This window comes from Rhinatrema bivittatum, chromosome 12, assembly GCF_901001135.1.
Source record: "Rhinatrema bivittatum chromosome 12, aRhiBiv1.1, whole genome shotgun sequence".
NCBI lineage: Eukaryota > Metazoa > Chordata > Amphibia > Gymnophiona > Rhinatrematidae > Rhinatrema > Rhinatrema bivittatum.
In genome coordinates, this window is record NC_042626.1 from 26042985 (window position 1) to 26053492 (window position 10508).

A 10508-nucleotide genomic window follows, 5' to 3' on the forward strand; every position below is an offset into this window, starting at 1 on the left:
TTTAACCCTCAAAAATTAACCTGGAGCTGGCATTGTCTTGAGTAGCCCAAAATTTTCAGCAGAAAATACTGCTTTTCTGTTGTTCCTCTGTCTTAATATCGTGGCGATATTAAGTCGGAGGAACCAAGGAAACCAACAATGTGAAAACAAAAAACTCTTGACAGTGGTGTGGTTAGGAAAACGGATGCTCAATTTACAAGCAGCATCTGTTTTCCTAACCCGTGCACAGCCACATCTCCCGGGCGCCTGATGCCGAGGAGGTGTTAGGGACTCACAATTTCCCCTAGCGCCTCCTCTTTAATGCTGCAGCTCGTTAGCCTACGGCATCTCGCGTCCGGGAGAAGTAGATGGGCGTACGTTAGGAAAACGGGCTGCCCAGTCATGAGCCCCCATTTTTCCCGTGTCAATATTGCATCGGCCTGTTAGTGAATCAGGTCCTACAATGTGAAAAAAGCATAACCTAAATCAAAAGACATTAACCAGAGCAGTCACAACCATCCCAGTATGGTTCAGTCTGTAAAATAATGTGGCCTAGCTTTATTAACCTAATAATTAACACTTAACATATGTACCCAAGTTTTCCTAATTACAGAGTTTTCCCGCGGTGACATAAATGAAGGAAGATGGGAAAAGTGCTGGGGTGGGAGGTGGGGAGAAGAGGAATACTTCAAGGACACACCGCTGAACCACATGACCCTCTGGGTGCAAGCAAGGTCACTGTTCTTCTGAGAGGCAGAATTACTTGCAGGCATCACCGAGCAGCCCACCACGTGCAAGCAAAGCTGCTAGCCCTCAGCATCTCGATGCAGGTGACAGTCAGGCCCTAGCCATGCCTGTGAAAGAGAGTGTCAATATATTTAGCCCTTTCTCCCGAGCTATAAGCTCCACCTCAGACTCCCTCAGACGCCCGCCAGCCTGCGACCAGCTGGCCCATGGGCTCCGCCACATGTCATTGATCTAACAATAGCTGCAGGAGGACTCTCTGCATGGCATTCAGAAATAGGTCCTGCCCTATGTCAGACAGATGTACCCTATCCATTATTCAGCAGTCTCGCACTCATACCTCAAATGTAGCCCACCTTGACAATTGGTAAAACTGACCAATTTATATTTAATTTGGCAGCTTGTTGCTCCCATAACAATGAGCACCAGACAGTACGGCAAGGGTCAGGTTAGAAGACACAGGTGACGAGCATCCCCTGACATGATGAGTGCTAGATCATTCCCAATATTGTCTTGGGAATGATATTGCCCCCAAGATGAATGACTTGAATCTCTGGGGGCTGACAGAGGAAGGAAATGAACTGGTCCCAAGCCATCATACATATAATGTACTATTCCTGGCCCAATGCTTCACCCAGAAGACAAATGAGCATCTAACGATCCAGACTATACGTCATCACCAGATGAGATCTGAAAATGGAAAGTGCACATATTAAAATGGATAGTGTCTCGGGTTACTGTTCACCTGTCTGACATAGGACTGGTAGGCCAATCGCCAATACATTGTATGGTGAGTAGTGACAAGCCCAACAATGCGGCACTGGAAGTGCTTCCAGTTCTTAACGAATGAGTCCCAAATTGTTACAGCTGCAACCCTTCCTACCAAGAGCTCACATCAGGACGGCTGCAAATTAGAAGCTACTTAAGGGTATGTGCTATACATCAGAACCAAATGTATGCCATGTGTTAATCTTTTGTACTTTTTCTAAAAATGTTAATGAATTAGATTTATCAAACACCAAAGGCAATGCAGGAAGAACTGGAAGGTCCAAACTTAATGACTGTATATAGAAAACAAGGTTTCTTTAATTCAAAGCGGCAACTCCATTGCTCAATTGTCAAAACCATAGCAGTTCTCTTTAGAGTCCCCCAACACGGACCACATGTTTTGCCCGAAGGCTGCGTCGGGAGGGACAAGTTAATTTTTGAACCTTAAATGCAGAGTGACATTCACGAAGCCTCCCTGGCCGCTTTGAATTAAAGAAACCTTGTTTTCTATAGACAGTCATTAAGTTTGGACCTTCCAATTCTTCCTGCATCTCCTTTGGTGTTTGATATTTAATATTTGGAGTGCATACTCTAGGCTCCAACTTTTTGTGATAATGAATTAGATTTAAACATAGAAGAGAAAAACATGTAACTTACTCAACCAGTAAGTGGACACAAATATTTCCAAGTCCCAAATGTCAAGACATCCCTACTCTGAAAACCTGGGGTCAGACCAACTTAATTGAGGCCACCCAGTGGACATCGATGTCATATCTTATCTAAACCATGGATAAATTTGAGACCACAAGAGTAGAACCTTGACCAAATCCAGTAATTTTATTATGAAAACCACAGCATTGTTATTCCTCAGACATCACCACCTAAGTCTGGAATAGAACACAAAAGTCCAGAAAGCATAATGCAATTACCAAAATCGGCAGGACAAATTCCTCCTTCTGCTGACTCCCGAGAGATGTAACATGGAGGGGAATCTCTGGGTTACGTATACAGTTGTCCTTTTTGTATTACCCTACTTTCTGGTATTTTAACGACCAAAATGCCTCATTCGTCCCCCTTGTGTCTGGCCATGAACTGTTTATGTGACAGGCTTAATTGCTACATGGGATTATTTCTTGTCTGCGTTATCTTCCAGAGTTAGCTTTGTAGTCCGAGTGTCCAGTAGGGTCTGCTAGAGTTTCTTCAAGGTCACATCTTGCATGGCGTTCCCAGCCAGACGTTAGCTGTGATTTTAATCACCAAAGCAGGCTTTAATTCCAGCAGAGGGGAGACCGGCTGCATGTGGTGTAATGTTTGCCTCTCTCAAACACCACCCATTCCCGCTGATCCCCGTCTCCCTGAAATGGCTATCAGGACAAATCACTTCGTCTGTCTGTGCCTCAAAAACCCTGTGTAGAGCCTGATTGTAATATGATGTGAGGAAAAGATGTGTGCTGAACTTCAGCTCACATGCTCTTTACTCACATGCTAAAAGATGAGTTAACCCCTACTGCAGTAAACTAATAGATTGGGTTAGTATACATTTTTTTTAAACTCCCAATCATGTGGGAAGCAGGACAAACGGTAGTGATTGGTATAAATAGGGATCATTTATTGGTGTTAGCCCGACTCTGCCCAAGTTTCGCTCTTGCAGGAGCTGCCTCAGGGACTACTGTACCAAAGGTCGCTTGTGTTATCTCACATGCCAATGTGAGAACTTCACAACATGTTAATTGGAATTGTAGTGAATGTGGAAACAGTGTTTGATCACTTAGAGTGCAGTTATATTTTTTGAGATGGTATTTTTTGAAAATGAGTAGCACTTCTAGTGCGATATGTTTCTTAGTCACGCAGTTTAGAAAAAACTGTACAGGTCACCCCCTGGATGTTATTCTGTAAGCTTGTTACGAAGGACAAAATCCGGAAGTGGATCCTTAGGCTGACTGACCCGAGGGGGCAGTCGGGAGGCAGAACTCCCACTGGGCAGATGGAGCTTCACCTGGAAACCCGTGACTCCTCCAGAGGAGCTGTGGGAGCCCGGGTCGCTAGGACTTAGGAGTCTTCGCCCTGGAAGCCCGAGGTCCCCCCGGGAGGAGCCCGTAGGGACCCGGACCGCTGGGACTTAGGCGAGGACGGAGAAGCCCAGGAGTGGAATACGAACCGGAGTCTAGGCAGGCTGCAGACAAGCAGGAATCGGAGTCACGGACCGGGGTCAAGGCAGGCTGAAGACAAGCAGGAATCGGAGACACGGGCCGGAGTCAAGGCAGGCTGAAGACTAGCAGGAATCGGAGTCACGGACCGGAGTCAAGGCAGGCTGAAGACAAGCAGGAATCGGAGTCACGGACCGGAGTCAAGGCAGGCTGAAGACAAGCAGGAATCGGAGTCACGGACCGGAGTCAAGGCAGGCTGAAGACTAGCAGGAATCGGAGTCACGGACCGGAGTCAAGGCAGGCTGAAGACAAGCAGGAATCGGAGTCACGGACCGGAGTCAAGGCAGGCTGAAGACAAGCAGGAATCGGAGTCACGGACCGGAGTCAAGGCAGGCTGAAGACAAGCAGGAATCGGAGTCACAGACCGGAGTCAAGGCAGGCTGAAGACTAGCAGGAATCGGAGACACGGGCCGGAGTCAAGGCAGGCTGAAGACTAGCAGGAATCGGAGTCACGGACCGGAGTCAAGGCAGGCTGAAGACAAGCAGGAATCGGAGTCACGGACCGGAGTCAAGGCAGGCTGAAGACAAGCAGGAATCGGAGTCACGGACCGGAGTCAAGGCAGGCTGAAGACAAGCAGGAATCGGAGTTACAAACCGGAATCAAGGCAGGCTGAAGACAAGCAGGAATCCAGGAACCAGGCAGGAATCAAGCAGGCAGGCAATCAGCGGGGAACAGGAACGACGGCAACTAGCTCTTCAAAGAAGGAACCTCGTTGCAAGGCACTTTGGTGAGGAAAGAGCCCGGTTTAAATCCCCCGGTCGGCGTCTGACGTCACGGGGGGCGTGTCAGCACATCCGGGTGCTGACAGCACAAAACGCTGCCCTTCGCGCGCGCGCGTTCCCTCGCCGAGGGGAGGAGTCTTCGGCGACGTCTCCCTCGTGGAGACGCCGCTGCCAAGCCGCGTGGAGGGCCCCGAACCCGGCGGTTCGCAGCGCGGGTGAGAGAGGTAAGCTCCCGGTCACTAGTCTAGTGACCGGGATCGTAACAAAGCTCTTCTGAAATATTTATTCGTTTTGTTAGTATGGTTTTGCTATTGTTGAAGTTTTATATTTGATGTTATTGTTTGTTTTATGAGGAATGGTGATGGGCCCCTCGCTCCTGGCTCACATCAAAAAGGTATCGGGCGGATGGGGGTGGGGGTTGGCTGGCGGAGAGGCAGCCCGATTGCATGTTTAACACTATATATAGCTATATGCAGCCAGATAACACTAGGCTGGTATACTTAGTGAGATGTTTGTCCTGCTGAATGCATGGAACAAGGTATCTGGCTAACTTTGTTTTCCCTTCCATATCTTTATAAAATTTTTGGTAAACCAATTATCCAAGAAATCTTGGTTACAGAAAAATAGTGCTTTAGTCACAGCATAAATGAATTTAACAGAAAAAAATGTACCAAATATAAAATTGGACTAAAGGAACTAAAACAGACCACAACAGGGAGAGAAAGAAAATACTGGAAATATTGAGAAAGAAAATAGGATAATAATAATGATCCAGCTTTCTTTAGCCGGATAACTTGTCCACTAACTGAATATGGACCTCATTTTGTTTTGTTTTGTTTTTTTCTTGTTTTTGGTAATTTTGTTTTGTTTTTCATTTAAAAAGTTTTGACATGTAAAGTAGCGAAAGGAAACTAATCAAATGCACATCCCTAGGTCAAGCAGGGAAGTACTCAGGCAGACAGATGTCTTTATTATGCATGAGAGTAAGGCGCCCTCTAGTGACCATATGGAAGCAGTTCAGGGAAAATGACTGTTCTCGGTCTGACCTTTACCTTTTCTTTTAAAAGAATTTTGGGTCTGATTTACTAAGCAATTTTTCCCAGTAGACATTGCCTTTTGGCATTGATTATTGTATGCTGTTTCTAATTTAACTTTTTTTTGTAACTTTTATAATTATTCTCCTATGTTTCCTTCATTGTTTTGGGTTGGGTTTTTTTTTTGCTATTGATCATTGTATGCTCTCTGCTTAGAACAATTGGTTGGATATAAGCGGACTACAAGGATTTAAATAAATAAATAAGTATATTGTTTCAATTTTTTTATATTTACTTTTCTGCTTAATTTTTTATAAGTAGTTTAAGTAGATTTTATTGTCTTTCTGTTTCTTACCTTGTACTAATTTTTTTCAGACAAGGCATTTTATAAATGATTAAATGAAATTTAAGTAGGCACAGAATAGGAAAAAGGCCTTAGAGGTCCATATTCCTTGGTGCCAGGGAATGAGAAAGTTACCTGGGTCACTTCACTCAGATACTCAGTGGAACATATTCAGATAAGTATTGCCCTGACTTCAGTTTTACTTTGCTTTCTTTAGCCAGGTAAAGCCAAATATCAGTGTTTACTGGCATAGGGAATGCACTCACTGCACCATCTCTTCTTACCAGCTTCCGTTTTTGGGCAGGGTAATGAGTTCCCCGTACAAAATCTAGCCAGGGAACAGGGAGAAATTTTGTATTCTCAGTTTTGGTTTGGGTTACCCCAAACGTTGACCAGACAAAGCCTTTGCAGGTCGACCTCTTAGTGAACAAGGCCCTTTCTGCGTGTTCAAGATTTCTCTAGGAACGTTCATTGTTTACAAAGCAGTTCATTAAGGGACAGGTTTTAAAACAAGCATGCCCATGCCGCACCAATGTTATAAAATTTGGTTCCTGTGCGCATATGCGTGCTGGATTTTCATATCTGCACATGCATGTTGAGGGCGGGTCGCCACTCGTGCTTATGGGGGGGGGGGGGATTTTAAAAACCAACGCATAGTGATGCGAATAGGCCTACCCCAGAACCTTCGCTCTGATTAAGGAGTGGCCTGGGAAGGAACAGTCCTATCCCCCTACCTACCTTTCCTCCCTTTTCTCCCTCTCCTCCCTGACCCCCTAAACCTAAACTAACCCTATCTAACCTACAATTTGTTTTAAACACTGACCAACGTAAGACAAAACTGTGGAATTGAAGCCACTACTATGTAACTTGAAAGAACTCACATTTTATGGAGCCACTGAAGAAAGAAATAGTAGAGGTCTGTTTTTAAACATGTGCAATGTGAGTGCTAACAATAAAGGAAATCTCCTCTACCAGAAGCAACTCAGTTATGCATTGTGTGTATATTATCCTTCAACCAGAGGTATTCATATCTGAATGCTTAAATCAATGCTGCTCTGCTTAACACAGCATGAAACCACCGACCTCAGTGAAAGGGCTTGAACAGCACCTTGCAGACGGAAAAATAATTTCACGCTAAGTATCCTTCACCGAAAACTTGCCTTCCTCCCTGCCGACTGGTACTGCGGGAACTGAAAATTAATTGAAGACTTTAAAAAAGTGTTTTTTTAATATGTAAGTAAATATGAAAGAAATGTAAATACATCATTAGAGCTGCAAACAGTCCAAAAAGGGGAGTAAAATGGATACAGAAAAGTTACTTAACCTGTTGCAACATTGTATCCATCTTTATCACAGATTCCACCCTTTTTTCCTATCAAGGAAGCCTCACTAGCAAAACAAGGTCCTTGGTGGGATTTTTCAATCCGACCCAGGATGTGCTGGAGTTGCTAATGGGATTGTTCTGTTAGACTTAAGGACAAAAAAAAATTTCTGACCTAACCCAGGATTTGCAGATGTTGCAATATACATCTTTCAGATGGTGACTGTTTTTGTGTGATAGCTGTAACAGATGTGTTTATGTGCACTGTAGTTAGTGAATGATTGAGTACACTGGTATGTATGCGTATTGAGTTTTGTGTACTGTTTGCTAGAACCTCTTAATTGGAGCAGACTGGGAGGGAACTGGGAAAGGTCCTACTCCCGCCACCGCCGCCGCACGTATTTTTTTTTAAATCCTCCCCTTATGCGCGCGTGACACAATATCCACCCACACATGCGTGTGCCGATATTAAAATCGGCTGCGCATGTGCACATGGGAATTGTATTTTATAACATGTGCATGGAGATATGTACCGGGAACCGCATGCACATGGATGCATGTGCATGTTTTTGAAAATCTACCCCGTTCTTTCTACTCACTAGTTAGAGACACTGCTCACACAAACACAGGGTTTGTATTAGTGACTGGAAATGTATGTGTTTAACTGCAGAGTGTTGTTTATGGTTCTAAAAATTGTTTGTATAAGTTGTGATTAGTATACTTTTGTATTTACACATTTTTTGTGTGTTTTGTGTAATTCAATTGTGCCCTTTATTTAACCAATAATTTATTAATAAAAAATGTTTTTTAACAACTTTCATATTCATCAATAGTGCTTTGTTCCCCTAGGTGGGTTTTTTTGGTTGTATTTTTTTAGCACTTTATATTGTACGAGCACACTGGCCTAGCCTATTTTAAACAAACTTCATATCATCACATGGAAACTCACTGTCCAATCACAGCTCACTCTCAGCATACCATGTTACATCTGATATCTAAAAAGAACGCCCCTCCCCCCACTCAATCTCTCTATTTAATTCATGTGTATACAAGGTATTCCAATAATAAAAAAAATATTTTGCCCGCCTTGTACAAGCTTACATGAGAAATCACCACCTCTAATATCACTAATCGGACAAATCACAGAGTGATTACATGCCAATCAATAACACACCAAGGGTGCCAAAATTTTATTTGTCCTTATACAATTCAAATGCTCCAACAACCGAACACTAATTGATCTCTTCGGTTGACCAATATAAATTAATTTACGTAGGCACATGATTCCATGAATTACTTGTGATGAATGGTCAGGAAGTATGTAAATGTTAGATCACGTAGTATGCTGAAAAATTTGTTTTCACATTACATAGTCAGGAAGAGAACATAAGCCATAAGGAGATTGCCCCTTGCATTTCACTATATTGCCCACTTCTTTAAAAAATGAAGAGGTTCACCTGACAAATTGAGGCTCCTCTTAGTTGTTATAATGGGAAATTCCCTAAACATACTCTGATCCTGTGAAATGTGCGAACGCTTCCGAATAATTTCCTTAATACCAGAAGCATACTGTGAATGAGGAATGGCACAGATAAATCTAGTTCCTTTAGCTGAAGGGCAGGGGAGACAACAAGCAGGGGCGTAGAAGGGCTGGGGCAGGAATGAGGCAGGGAAGTGGTAATTGTATGTTTTGATATATTAATAAAATGTATTATATTTCATTTTTGATATATGCAGATTTTATATGTGGGATTACAGCACATGTGATATTTATTTATTTAGGAACTTTTATATACCGGTATTAGTGGGGACATCATACCGGTTTACATTTGAACAAAAGACTTGAAAATACATTTTAACAGGGGAGAAGAACTTGGAGAGTGTAAACCAGAAGCAGTGAGGAAGAAAAGATTAAGATAAAAACATGAACAAACATAATTAGCTCCTTAATATAAGAAATATGTGATCACCATGAGATGGTGCTTGCATAGGTGGTGCAGGGATGATAGGGGGGTAGACTATTCTGGATAAGCTTGTTTGAACAGTAGAGTTTTTAATTTCTTTTTAAATTTGATCGCACATGTTTCAAGGGGCATGTGCACAGGGAGGGAGTTCCAGAGAGAGGGGCCTGCAATAGTGAGGGCACGTTCGCGAGTGGAGGAGAGATGGGCAGTTTTCAGAGAGGGGACATGTAGGGTGCCTTTGTTGGTGGATCTAATGAGACGGGAGGACTGGGGGGCATTGAAGGGGATGTCGAGCCAATTGGAGTGGGCGTGGATGGATTTATGTACTATGGTCAGGGTTTTGTAGTGGATGCGGGAGAGAATGGGGAGCCAATGTAGGTCTCTAAGGATGGGGGTAATGTTTTCGTGTTGCCATGTGTTTGTAATAAGTCTTGCTGTGGCATTTTGTAACATTTGGAGAGGTTTTATCGTAGACAGGGGGAGCCCTAGGAGGAGTGCATTGCAGTAATCTAATTTGGAGGTTAAGGTGGCTTGAATCACTGTGCGGAAATCCTGGGTGTATAGTAAGGGTCTGAGTTTTTTTCAGAACGTTGAGCTTGAAAAAACCTGCTTTGAGAATGGAGTTGATGTACGATTTCATGTTTAGTTGGTGGTCGAGGAAAACTCCGAGGTCCCTGAGGAATGGTTGCGCTGAGATAAAGTTAATCCTGGGATCATTAGACTGGGGGGGGGGGAGGATTGTGAGGAGATAAGTAGGAGTTCAGTTTTGTTAGTGTTAAGAGCAAGTGGTAGGTTGGTGAGCAGGGAATCAGTTTTCCCAGTGTTCTAGAGCATCAGAGATGGAGGTGTGAATAGGGATGATGATCTGAACATCATCAGCGTAGAGATAGAACTCGAGCTTGAGGTCAGAAAGGAGGTGGCAGAGCGGGGTTAGGTAAATATTGAAGAGGGTAGAGGAAAGAGAAGAACCTTGCGGCACTCCTTGCTGTAGGGGGTTGTTTCCTCTTTTAACAGAGAACTTTCTGTTCGAGACATAAGCAAGGGCTAGTCCAGAAATTCCAATGCTTTCGAGTTGCGTTAGGAGGTGATGGTGGCTAATGGTGTTGAAAGCGGCCGAGATATCGAGGAGGGCAAGGAGGTAACTGTGGCCTTGGCCCAAGCCCCTAAGGAGATGGTCGGTAAGTGAGAGGAGTAGAGATTCAGTGTTAAGGTGTTTCCGGAAGCCAAATTGGGAGGCATGGAGGAGCGCATGATTTTCGAGACAGTCATGTTATAAAATCTGATGGCCGTGTGCACATGCACACCAGATTTTATAATCCATGTACATATGTGCGGGCGGCGCATGCAAAGGGAGGAGAATTTATGCAAACTGCATGGTGACATATTCGGGCTTTCCCCAGTTCCCTCCCAGTCTGCTCCAATTAC